This window comes from Lepidochelys olivacea (genome assembly GCF_965140295.1).
Source record: "Lepidochelys olivacea isolate rLepOli2 genome assembly, chromosome: 8".
NCBI classification, from domain to species: domain Eukaryota; kingdom Metazoa; phylum Chordata; order Testudines; family Cheloniidae; genus Lepidochelys; species Lepidochelys olivacea.
In genome coordinates this window covers 26,276,878-26,290,324 of record NC_140418.1, presented here as the reverse complement: position 1 = coordinate 26,290,324, position 13,447 = coordinate 26,276,878, and the positions used below count along the sequence as shown (strand labels likewise).

At 43.7% G+C, this 13,447-nt stretch overlaps 1 long non-coding RNA gene across 2 annotated transcripts in view; it reads right to left on the bottom strand.

The window, feature by feature from the left end:
- LOC311525696 overlaps positions 1–13,447 on the bottom strand; it is a 160,698-nt gene that overhangs the window by 22,963 nt on the left and 124,288 nt on the right. Inside the window, exon 4 of one of the 2 annotated variants that reach the window (XR_014712838.1) lies at positions 12,378–12,590. The exons of the other annotated variant lie outside the window; for it this stretch is intronic. This is a non-coding gene — a long non-coding RNA (uncharacterized lncRNA). Of the gene's footprint in view, positions 1–12,377; positions 12,591–13,447 lie in introns of those variants that run through there. 2 annotated transcript variants of the gene reach the window in all.

The following is a 13,447-nucleotide window of genomic DNA, read 5'->3' as shown; positions in this document are numbered from 1 at the left end:
CAATCCCTGTGGGTTTCTTACCCTCATCCCCCTTAGGTGGGGTTACCCTCAGTCCTTAGATGCTGGGGGGGAGCAAGTCTCCCTTACTCCAATTCTCAGGTCTTCCAAATCTCTCAACACACCTCCAAGCTAAGCTAAGCTAAGCCTTACTTGACTGCAGGTGCTCCAATTAACCTGCAGCCACCTTCCCTCGTCTACAGGGAACCACGCCTTAATTAGCCTTGAGCTTATCTATCTAGCACTCTCCCACTGCTCCCTGGCCTCCTGTATCATAGGTTGAAAATCAAGGAACAGGAAGGGGACACTAAAAAGAGAATCCAGGACAGCACTTACTGCTCTTCAAAGACAGTCAGTAGACAATGCCCAGAGGAACTTTGCTTGAAGAAGTGACCAAACAAGGGAACAGAAGTAGACCCCACAGTTGCAGAGTACCCCTCATGCAGCTTCCTCCTCCTGGTGTGATAGAAGACTGTTTTGCCAGTGTCAGGATAAGGTTGACAAGGATGTTCCACAATTTTGTGAGGCTATGGATAGGGTGTGAATAGCTCAGGAGGTGCAGGGAAAAGGGCAGCTGGAACCCAGAAAGCGGTTCTGGCAGTGCTGAAAGAGGGACTGCAACCTGACACACCTCACATCAGTGATGGGCAACCTGTGGCCCGTGGGCTGCACACGGTCCATCAGGGTAATCTGCTGGCAGGCCACCAGACCATTTACATTTGAACGGATGCCTGCAGCTCTCAGTGGCCACGGTTCACCATTTCTGGCCACTGGGAGCTGTGGCGGCCATGCCTGTGGACGGTCAATGTAAACAAACTGTCTCATGGCTTGGCAGTGGATTACCCTGACGGGCTGTGTGCAGCCTGCAGGTTGCGCACCACTGCCCTAGACAAATGTGTGCCAGTCTCCCTCCTCCTACAAAAGAGACATGTGTCAGGGGATTTTGTGAACCACTTCGATGCACACCCATGGAACCATAATGGAGTAGAGATTGGCCTACGGGAGTTCCTCACCCTCCTTAGGTAGCAACAGGTCCCGCCACTTGCTGTTGGGGCAGGACACAAGGAAGTGGATGGTGTCAAGCATTGGCACATACAAATGTTCTCTGGGCATGGTTCAGCGTCGGACTGGATGGATATCATGCAACCAGCTCAGGTGGCATGTTGGGGATAGGTGGGGAGGCTTGTGGGGTAGGGGGCCTCATGATGGGTTCTGGAGAGACAGGTGTCAGTGGGTGCACCATCCCACAGAGCCCATTCAAGGAAAGTGAGAGAAGTAGGAGGCAAGGCTACTCTCTCTTCCTGAAGAACATAACAGGGATGTGGAAGGTGGACAGCCCCAGGTGCTGGCCGAGTGCCACAGGGTCCACCCAGTCCCTCCAATTATAGTCCAGGCGATCTCCAAGTTCGGTGCACCAAGGAGGACTCTGCCACGGCAGATGGGGATGGAGGTTGTGTAGCAGGGGTTCTGTGAGGAGGTCCTCCCCCTCAGTGGCCACTACTGACCTGCTTGCTGAGATTAGCTTCCTTCCAGATCCTGAGGAGGTCCTAGTAAAAGACTGGCAGCTCAGGGAGGTCTTGGGGGAAGACTTCTCAGGTTGAGATAAAAGGGCTGCTGGTAGTACTCGGGCCCTCAGAAGCAGTGGAGGAAAGCATGCACCAGCACACTCCCTGCTGGACTACCTTATAAAATGACTGACCCAACAACCCTCCATTGGATTTCAACAGGAACTTTGCCGGAGTAAAGCCTGTGGGGTGTGCCCTTCATGCTTTAGCTGGACTCTGTCTCAAATCTTCCCTGGAGTGAAACAAAGACTCTGTATACTAGAAAATGTGGATCCTTTTTCCTCTATTCACAGTTACTTGCTGGATGTGAATTCAGCTTTCTAATTAATATACTTGCAACTATTTTTCATGTGGACATATTCACCTACAGTATAATGATAAACAATAAATAATGCAGACAGCAATGAGGTAGATCAGTGGTTCTCAAACTAGGGCTGCCGCTAGTTCAGGGAAAGCCTCTGGCAGGCCGGGTCAGTTTGTTTACCTGCTGCATCCGCGGGTTCAGCCAATCACGGCTCCCACTGGCTGCGGTTCGCCGCTCCAGGCCAATGGGGGCTGTAGGAAGGGCGGCCAGCACATTCCTTGGCCCGCGCCGCTTCCCGCAGCCCCCATTGGCCTGAAGCGGTGAACCACGGCCAGTGGGACTCGCGATTTGCCAAACCTGTGGATGCAGCCAGTAAACAAACAGGCCCAGCCCTCTAGGGGCTTTCCTTGAACAAGCAGCAGCCCTAGTTTGAGAACCACTGAGGTAGACAATCTGCTCTGCAGCACACTGTACAACAAGGACTCATCTGTGCCTTTTCTGAACGCTACTGCATAAGGGACAGAAGCACTGGAAGGCATTGTGCTCACCATCACAGGGACGTGCATCTGCTGCTACACCCCTTCTAAGAGTTCACCAGGCTCCTCCGTGTGCCTGGCTTGCTGGCTGCTGCAGACTGGGGATAGGGCAGGAGCCCAGACTCATCCTTCTCACATTATGGAGACTTGTAGCTAAGCAGGGCACTAGGATGGGCTGTGATTGTAGCTGATCATTGTGTGTGTGGTGCAAAGAGTAGGGGGTTTGTTACACTCTCATCCTCCACCCTAGTTCGCATGAGTAAAGGCAATTCTTTGAAGTAAATTAATGTATCTTGAGGCCCCTGCCCAGGCAAAGTCTTACTGAAGTCAACAAAAGCTTTGCATGAATATTGACTGAGTGAGACTTGAGTGAGGACCTCAAGATTTGGCAGAACATTAGGAAGCTAAAGTAGTGATAACCATGAGCAAGGAGGTAATGCACAAGCCACTGAATAACACACATATTTCAGAATTAAACAGCCAAATCTTGAGGTCTCCAGGAAGTTGGTGCTGTTGTGGGAGTGTCCTAAAGAGAGGGTGATGGAATGGCCATGATTGTTGAAGTTGTCGTGGAAAACTATGAGGGAGTTTAGGTCATCTCTCGGAATATTGTTGGTTTCATGGGGCTTTCTTCCAGAAATTCTTTCTCGAGAGGGACCTCTAGGTTGGCATATTGGGGAGCCATCCGAGTACCCATGGCTGTTCCTACAGTTTGGCGAAAGTGTTCGTTGTTGAATGTAAGATTGTTATGGGTGAGGATGAAAAGGATGAGTTTGGGGTGCATGAGAGGTGTCTAATGTCATGTAAATATTTCAGGCAGTCAGCAATTCTGTTGTTTGGTGAGGGTTGTTGGTGTATACAGAGTTGTCACTAGTTTGGTGGCATGGATGGCATTTATAAGGAGGTTGTTAATGTTGCTGAGTTTCTGAAGGAAGTATTTGTTTTATTTATTTTTTCAGGAGAGGGAGAAGATAACAATATTCAACAGCATGAGCAAAAATAATCACTGCAAACTGATCAATTAATAAATCATACAAATAGACACCTAGGTTGGAGGTCAGAGTGGACAACCTGCCCTTTGTATGTTTTCCTCAGCATTTCTTGAGGTTAGACAAATTATTTTATTGCTAAGTGTGCATCCTACATGGCAGATGTTATTCATCTTCATGTGGCATCTCTTCCTGACTCAAATGTGGTTACTGTTACAAAGGTACCACTGACTGGAGAAGGGAGCACGGCCAGAGTGCCCGAGGAATGTGCTGATCAAAGTGAGGCTTCTGTAGAGAAACAGCTGAAAGTTAAAGCTGCCCTCCAAAATACTGCTCCCAGTGGAGAATCCTCCTTGAGGGGCAGCATGCCCCACTCTCCCACTGAGCAATGGAGTGATTGCAAGTTGCACACACACCCTGTGCTGGTGGAGGCAAATCAAACCTCATCCCTTCAAACCCTTGTACAAACACTGACACATTAATATCAGTAGAGTGGGTAGTGGCTGAACTTAGAGTCTGCAGGTTTAGGAATCCTATACCTCACTGTCAGCTATTTTTTTTCAACCTATGGGGCCAGATTATAAATCTGTGTGTGTGAGACTGAGAGAACGAAAGAAACTTTGGTTAATGGGTTAACATTTTGAATGTATATTACTATGGTACTCTTTATCATTCAGGTAAGAAAAACTGTTATTAAACAAATCTATCAAGGAACTCTTCTTTGCATCTTGCTCATTATCATTGCTTTTCAAAATTAAAGAGAAAAAAAATCCAATGGTTGCCTATCAATCTAGCTTGCAGTTTAGACACCATTGTAGCACTGAGCAGTGCTTCTATTCCCGTCAATCACCTTTTGTATCATAAAGAAAAGAAAAAGTTACTGACTGACACCAAGGAGAATTTATTTTACATTCCACCCTCACTATCTGCTGGGGCTTTGGGAGTTGAAACTATCAAATTAGTGTCAATTTGAGGCATTTCTGAGAAGTAGACAAGGAAGAAAAAAACACCTAAGCTTACCTGCATTCATTTTACATGTGGCCTGCTGCCAACTTCTAATCATAGGCACTGTCAGTCCCCTAGAAGGACATATTACATCAATGTCCACATTTTACTTTAATTATACAAATGAGTAATCTTCTTGTGATTGAACTCCAAGAAATGAAAAGGCTGGGATTTAAGTATCAACTCAAACACAGTTTTGGCTTCTTCTATTATTTTTAGAAAGAAACATTTCCTTTCTGACAAAGGAAGATGAGCAAAGAGTTCTTCGATTGCTTTCTCTTTGCTCCATTGACATTTATCTACCTATCCTTCATCTTAGCAATTCATGTTGTGAATGCCAGGGAAGACTGATGAGCCACTCCTTATAGGTTTAATTAAATAAATGTAGCAAATAGAGGGCAATTTAGGGCTGGCCAAAACCAAAGGAATATTGGAATTCAGCTTGAGATTTACATTGAACTTCACTCCATGAAATATAATGAGTTGCACATACAAGATTACTGCTGCCTTTTGCCTACCTTTGACAAAAAACATTGTCCAAATTCTCCCCTCAGATCCTTCATATAGCATATTATTGGAACAGGAAATGCATGATCACATCAGAGAGCAGCATAACCTGACACCCATGCATTCCACATCTACCCAAATTCCCCACACACCCCTAAAAATACATAAATAAATAGAAAAACCTGTAACTAACAAACCAATCAACCAAAACACTCATCTAAACTAAATTAAAACAAGCAGAGTTGTGACCCCCAAAAGGGTAAGAGCCAAGACTCCATGGGGACTTTGGAACTTTGCTATTTCTATTGATTTTATGTGGAAGACACTCCACTGCTATGGGGATGAGAGGCAATATAAACCCCAAAAATAGATTAAACTAAGTAAAATAGAAAGAATCAGATGAAAATTCACACCGACACTAGAATAGGCAAAGCTCACTCAGGGTCATGTTTACACTGTGGCCACTGTTTTGTTACTTTATGTGCATTATTTATAATGTTACAGAAACAATTGAATCAGATGTGATACTTGTGAAATAATAACAACAATAAGAAAAAAGTCTTTGTGCACACTCTCTCCCACACTTTTTCTGCCCAAGAAGCTGTGACTTGTCGATTTCTTTTCCAAGTGTCAGCTTGTCTACTTTGCTAGTCATGTGTGTCTGAGATTTTCTTGCAGCATGTTCTCACCTGTACCTGAGCTCTGTTTTATAAAGTATAAGCTGATATAATTAGTACCCTGGTGCAAAGCTTGCAGTCCTTAGTCTGCTGATTTGCTGAATAGGATATAAAAGGATTAGGATTTTTACCAAAATTTCAAAGGAAAGGCATGTGGGCAGTTGGGTTCATTCAATAATCTACTGTCTGCCTCCACATCCCTCATACTCCAAGCATGGTATGTAGCAGGGAAGGGGTTGGAGGGAAATGGCTGATTGGGGCAGGGGACCAGGAAGTGCTGCTCTATACAGCATTGGATTGCTGCTCACCTTCAGGAATTTATCCATGTAACATACTGTGGACATTTTGATGTGGAGTCCCCTCTCCCAATGCTCTACCAACCCCTTCCTGAGACAGGTTTGTGGGTCAAGCAGGGCTTAAAGTAACAGGGAGGCCAGCTCCTCCTCTGCTGCTTGCAAAGAGAGAGCTCTCACCTCCCTTTGGCCTGGGGAACAGCACTCTCCAGGTCTCCTTCCTCCTTGGCTGGTGCAGTGAGAGCACCAAATCTGTTTCCATGTACTTTAACTGAGATTCAGGTGCAGCTAAAGAGCCCAGGTGCATGCCCTTCTGCACTGAGGAGAAGCACTGAGATCCTGGACTTTGCACAAATACTCCAGCCTTTCCTGGATGATCCAAGATAGGTGGGATTTCCCTGGAGGACCACAGACCTCATTAACTCTGTCAAGAGTGAGGCAGATCTGAGCCCCATAAACTCCCATTAACTGGATAATTCCATGCAACAACACAGCTCCATGTCAGCAGAGCTCTCTACCTAACGTTGGCCCTTCTGAAATTTTAGACATGGGAGGACATGATATATCCTCAAAAAGAAAAGGAGGACTTTGTGGCACCTTAGAGACTAACAAATTTATTTGAGCATAAGCTTTTGTGAGCTACAGCTCACTTCATCGGTGCCACTGAATGCATCTGATGAAGTAAGCTGTAGCTCACGAAAGCTTATGCTCAAATAAATTTGTTAGTCTCTAAGGTGCCACAAGTCCTCCTTTTCTTTTTGCGGATACAGACTACTGCTGTACGGCTGCTACTCTGAAACATGATATATCCTCTTATCCTCACTCCGTATAACCAGGCCACACTTCTACTGAAGTCAATGTGACCTTGAATAAGGACTGAAAGTTTTAGCCCTCTTGGAGAAGTCCATCCCAGGCAGAATGCCACTGAAACTAGTGGAGTTACCTTAGGGAGGAGTTACAGTCTATCAGACCTTGTCTGCCTTCTTCTGGAGACATAAGCACCCTGTCATTCTCTCCCCCGCCCCCAACCCCGCCCCCAACACACACACACTCAGCTGGGGCTACCAACAAGACTTAGTTTCCAGAGGCCTAGAGGGGCCAGAAGGTGATATGGACCAATGAGGAGCCAGCAGACCAGGTAGAAGGCTTACCTGTTTCTTCTGAGGGTAGTGGTGAGAATAACAAACATAAATTATCTGGCATTTTCAATCATATTGAATTACCTTCACCTAAATATTCATGAAAATTCCTGCAGGCACTTGCAAAGTCTTGTGGAAATTTGGAATAGACTTTATTTGGTTGATTGTAGCAGATACAGCTTCAAAAATGCTAAGAAACTGATAGAGACGAATACGGGGTAGCAGTCCTCCAGATAAAACTCCCATTAGATCATATTGAGTGAAACTGGTATAACCTCTGGTCAATGTGTGTTTCATGTCCCACTCTCATCCACAGAGAATGTGAATCTGTTACAGTCACCAGCTACACAAACTGGATTTTACCTAAAGCTGTGGAGACAGATGCTTTTACCTCCAAAGCTAACCTGGCAGCCATCACGTAGGCACAGGAGGTATGAACTCCCTTTCCCTGTGGCAGTTAAGAATCTCTGAGCCCTATAGACAAACTCACCCTAAAGGAGGACAGGCACTGTTACCATTACCTGCCTGCTTTAGTGCTCAGTCAGTGCTAGATAGCATCCTGGCCCAGTCGTCTACTAGACAGGATATGCTGTGTTGTTCAATCCACTGGCTGTGTGGGATATGCTTACCTATGGGATTCCACAAGGAACTATCCTCTCCTCCATCTTGTTTGACATGTATCTGAAACTGCTATGGGAGTTGGCAAGGCAGCACTGACTTAAAATGTCACCAATGAGCAAATGACAACCAGCTCCATATCCCGGTGGGATGGCACTATGAATTGCTTCAAAATACTGAAGCAACTCTAGCCATTGAGAGGCCCACCACACCAATGTCCTGCTCTCTTCACTGGCTTCCCATGGAATATTGGGTCAAATTCAAGGTTTTGATCCTCCCTCATGTTCAGAAGCCTCCATTAGGCTTGGTTCAAGTTACCCGAGAGACTGCCTCACCCTGTGTGATCATGACTTCCCATGACAGCTACAGTCCAGTACAATGAAACTAGCAGCTTTAGAGTGAGACTTTTGAGCAGCACACCGTTTTCTTGGTGACTGGTCCATGAATAGAGAACTCAATTCTAGAAGAGAAGAGAAAGGCCATGAATCTCAATATTTTCAGAACAAAGTGTAAACCCCACTTCTTCAATCTGTCCTTCTCTTTGTAACCCCATGAAAAACATGGATTATTTTTTAAATCCCTATGGAATGGAGAAAGGAGAAAGAGGTCCAGAGATCTTTTTGTGTTCACTAATTAAAAGGTATAGAGACAACATGATAATAGGCACTGCATAAGAACAGAGACAGGGCCATATATACTCCCTCTCCAGCCTGCACTGCCCACTCTTGAGGCTGCACTGGCCCAATATAGGCTACTTTGGGAGAGGGGAAATTGCAACCACGGCCAGTGGGAGCTGCGATCGGCCGAACCTGCAGACACAGCAGGTAAACAAACCAGCCCGTCCCTCCAGGGGGCTTACCCTGGTGGGCCGCGGGCCAAAGGTTGCAGATCCCTGATCTAGAAGTACAGTGCCTAGCATAAAGAGGCCGTGATCTCAGATTAAGTCTCTCAGTGCTACTGCAATCCAAGTAATAAAAGAATAGTTAACAACAAGCTGCTTTCAAGAAGGAAATAATATTTTTGGCTATTGCAGAACAGTGCCTATATATGAAATTATAATAACATCGCTACAAAAAACTACCTTTTCCTCTAAAGCATTTCCCTGTTTCAAAAAGTGCAAATATTAATCAGGTATACATTTTAAAGCTGCATTTGGCTGTGCTGCATAGCTCTGCAGCTCATGGTATCTCAAGTCCTAACAGTATCTGCACAAATAAATTTTGATATGCTGCAGACCAGGGCATCTCACCTGGGGAGGGGTCGTAACCTGCTGCATAGTCAGAAGGGTGTGCCCACTGGGTACCATCAAACTGATTGGGTGGCAGGGAGAAGTTGCAAAATCACTTGTTGCTAGGATCCAGCAGTAGCATGATCAGAAGAGGGAAAAAAGTGCTCATTACCCATTCTCTGCTGCTACCTCTGTTCTGACCTTTCACATACTTAGTCACTGAGCAGCTCCTCATCGTTCCCTTCTTCCTGTTCCCTTTCTACCTGTACAGTGTCCAGCTCTGGGAGAAGCAATGCATTAAGAAGCAACTGAGCACTGTGCTGCTGAGGATCAGGAAGCATACATACTAATACCAACCTCCCCCCACTAACCCAAGCCAGGATCCACTCCCAGTCAGCACTCATCACACTCCACCAGCACCAGTACGCCCCACTTCAGCAGCTAAGAAGTCTGTGGCTTCTTGCCTTGACACAAATCACACAACCTTTTGTGCCACAAAGGAGATTGGAGTGCAATGCAGCAAGAGCAACAGGTTGTTTGTAGTTCCCAGATGGAAAAATACTGAGAACCAGTGCTGAAGACAGGTCACTTTAGTTTACACAGGTAAACTGCAACACCCAATGTGATCATGATACAGACAATTTACTACCGTCACATCACCTGCTATGCTACAATTTCCAATGTGGTTTTTAAAGACATTTAATGTGTCTTTTAATGAGAAAAATGGACCTCTAGGCCTTCCATGCTGTTATATATTCACTAAAGAGAGAATTCCCAAAAGAAAAATCCAAAACAAATGTGTTGTTTCCCCCCCCTCTTTTAAAGCATAGTAAAGTAGAATGGCATACAGTTTTGGAGCCTACAAATTTGACGTGTCCTAAATGGGACTTTGTGCTCTGCAGAGGAGACTCCATTGATTAATATTGAGTTCCTGTACAAGAGAAACTCCTTTTCTGAAGGACAGCTAGAAATTCAAGGTTTCCAGGCTCTAGATTAATGAAGCTGAAGATGAGCTCCACAAGTGTGATTCAGCAAATGTCTTGCACCTCCAAATAAAGGATTTTTTACAGAGTCCTGTGGCAAAGTAAGATATTTTGCCTGACTTACTTATGTCCACATTGTAGGTAGATCCATCTTGGGTGTTGTCTTCCTTGGAAATATTGGGTGTGATTCATTCCTGCACTGGTGCTGAGTGTGGCATTGAGATTGGAAAGAGGTAGCTGTGTCTTCTTTGTGCTGAGTTGAGGCCCAGTGATGGTTCCTCCCTCCTTTAGCTCACCTCTTGTATGTGTGAGTGGAGAGGGACTCAGAGCCAGCACACTCAGCCTTGTGCTTGCTAGGGTAAGCCGTACCTCAGTTATATTCCCCATGCGAGGCCTTCCAGCTGCTTTTCAACCATTTTGATCTGACAAAGGTAACCTAAAATGACCATGGGGCACTGATGTTTCAGGCCCATAAAGCTATCTCTCATAAAGAGGAAGAATTTAGAATCAGAAAACGTTGCTTGGCTGATAGTAGCATGTTCTGGAAACAACGCTTAGCCGAGTGACATTAAAACTATGGTCTCTACCAGCTCAAATGGGCCAAGTTAGAAGAAGATCAATGGGAGGATACGTGAAAAAAAAACATGTCATTAATTCAACCCCCATCGCAAATAACCAAAAACACAACAGAGAAAATTTGGGGTGATGTTTAGCTATGCTTTTTATTAATTTAATTAATTGCTTTGTTAACGCCAGATATTTTACAGGGAGATAGTTGACACGGTGTTATGTTTTATAAAGCTCATTTCTTGGAGCGCAATGTGCAAATTAGGGTAACTTCACCTATCACTTGCTTCATCAGTATTTACCCTTAGATGAGATTAAAAAGCATCATTGCTTAAGGAGATGATGCATGTTGTTGAACCAAGGAAAAATCAGCAGTGCATATTGCAAACAGCATAGTAGAGTCAGCAATTTGGTCTCTTAAAATATGAATGCTCTTTCCCAGTAACTCTAATTACCATAGTTCAGTGGTTCAAACAAAATGATCCAATAGGTTCAGAACTGTTTTCTAGCCACCAACCTTCCAGTCAAAATCTTTAATCTTCTTTATAGTGCAGTTTGTCTTACATTCCCCTGAAAGGTCTCTAGCATGCAGAAGTAGTTTTTCCTTTAGGGTACTATCATGGAATGATATACAAATCCTCCAGGAGACAGAGGTTTAGCTTTCTGGGAGATTTTAATTTACCCCTTTTAACTTGATGATGTGAGCATATTATATAGGCAACTAAACTCACTTTTTGAAATATAGGTGATATCTGAAATGGCAGGTGATACTGAAGTAAGTATTATTTTTTGTCTTAAATAAAAAGTTATAAACCACATGGAAATAATGTTATGGTTATAACACAAACTGAGAGAAATCAGGACATTGAAAATTGAGGCTGACATTGACTCTAAGGGAAAAGGCAGAGGAGTGTGAATTCACCTCAGCATCAGTCTGAAATGTTCTCTTCTTTGGGTTTTGTTTGCAGCTTCTGTCAACTAAGCATTTCTCCTAACCAATTTATTTCAAAAATATTCCATATAACTATCTAAAATAAATAATGGATCAAACTAAGATCCTCACTCAATTTATCCTTAGACATTTCTTAGCAAAAAGACTATCGAGTGAAGAATAAAAAATGTGTAAGGTCATTAGGGTTTGGCTCATTATTTATCGCATTGTTTCAAATATCTACCACTATTTTTCCCCTGCAGATAGTGATCTGCCTTTATGTTCCACTGCTGTACTGCACAGATTCTGCAGTCGGCTACACACCACTCCTTCATGGTGTAGACAGCAGCTCCATGTCACGAGTATGTTGATAGATTAGAAGTTTTCCATCATAAGGGCTGTACAAGCTGCAGAATGTGAAGCAGGACCATTAGAAGAGAGAAAGCATAAGGTGCCGGGAGGTTTGTGGGACTCAGAAAAATGTGACAAGAAGTTGGGTATTAGAGAGAATGCCCACACAGGATAAAGACCCCGATTCAGTAAAATACAAGCAATAAGACAACTCATGTGCTTAAAGATAGGCACATGTTTAAATACTTTGTTGAATCAGGCTCAAAAGGAAGGAAAGAATCAGATAAGGGGATTGAAAAAAGAATCTTCAAAGTAAAAAGATTCTGTGAGTCTCTCCTTGATTCCATAAATGTGACGGACACTAGCCTTAGAAATCAAACTGGAATGTTAGTGCCTCCTTGAAATAAAAGGGGGTCATTCATGTAAGTTTTCTTGGTGTTATTTCTTCAGTCAGCATGGCTGTAAATTCAGCTGTGATTAGTTCACTTTGTTCAAGGCCATCCTTGTAATCAGAAGCGACAGAAGGTTAGACCAAGAGAATGCAGCACAATACATGTGAAGATCTTCATTCCACAGTCCATCTGCATTTAAATGAATGCAGAGCTGTCAGCCCTGAATAGAAACAACACAAAGGCATCTGAAACACATTAACATTTCACTTTTAAACCAATATTTTATATAGGCATTTATGGCTTATTCAATACATATACACACTGAGCTATAATCCCAGAGATAAACACGGAGAGCCAGTTTGTGCCTGGCCCTGAGCAGATCTGTTGTGGGTAGAGTGGAGAGCAAGGATTTTTTCCCTGCAGCTTCTGCCTTTGTGCTGAGGCTGAGCACAGTCCCACTGTGGAAGGGAGGCACTGCTTCCTGACAGTCATCAGTAGAGCTAGCCTCCTAAAGGGAGCAAGGAGAGACAGAGTGACAATGAAGCTACAAATGGCCAGTCATGGATGGGAATTGCATCTTTTCAAAGGAAGATGGAATGGCTGCTGTAGGATTAACTCTTCTGCCTTCAGAGGAACAATTCTGGCTGAGCTATCAAGAATTCCTTTCTGGTCAGCAAAGCCCCTCGGTATGCCCCACAACATGGGTCATGTTTTAAAAGCCACACCCTGCACCTGAATATATAGAGTCAGATCCTCTGTTGCTGGAAGCTCTATCTAATTCAACAAGCAAATAGTTTGTCTTTACAACCTCAACAAAGGGCCCAAAAGTGCTCCAAATGAAGTCAATAAATAAACTCCCACTGACTTCACTGGAAGCAGGATTATGGCTAAAGTCCTCTGTCTGAGAGAAATAATACTCCAAAAAATGGTGATCTACAGGTGCATGCATAGAGAAAACAAAGAAGCAATATAATGAGAACATCAATATAAATACAACAATATACATATGGCAATACTGAACATTTCAACTCGGTTCCGACTATAATTGAGGGTAGGGCCAGAGTCTCACTAAAAATTCTCTTAGTTTTGCATCTGCTGAAATAAATCAAAGTACAGAAATGAGGAGCATGGATACTTTCCGGACAAAAACATGTAAAATAAAATGAATGGAGAAAAAAGTATGTTTGATTTTTAACAGTCACATAACTTACTAGTACAAACATTGACACTAGGTTTTAAACTTCAACAGAGGAAAAAATAATTGTTAGTCACTCTAGTGTCCTTGTGTGCTATGTTTCAGCTTTAGTATGAACCTATTTCATCCAGGTTATATAAGCCCATAAATAGTAGTTGGTAATAGAACAG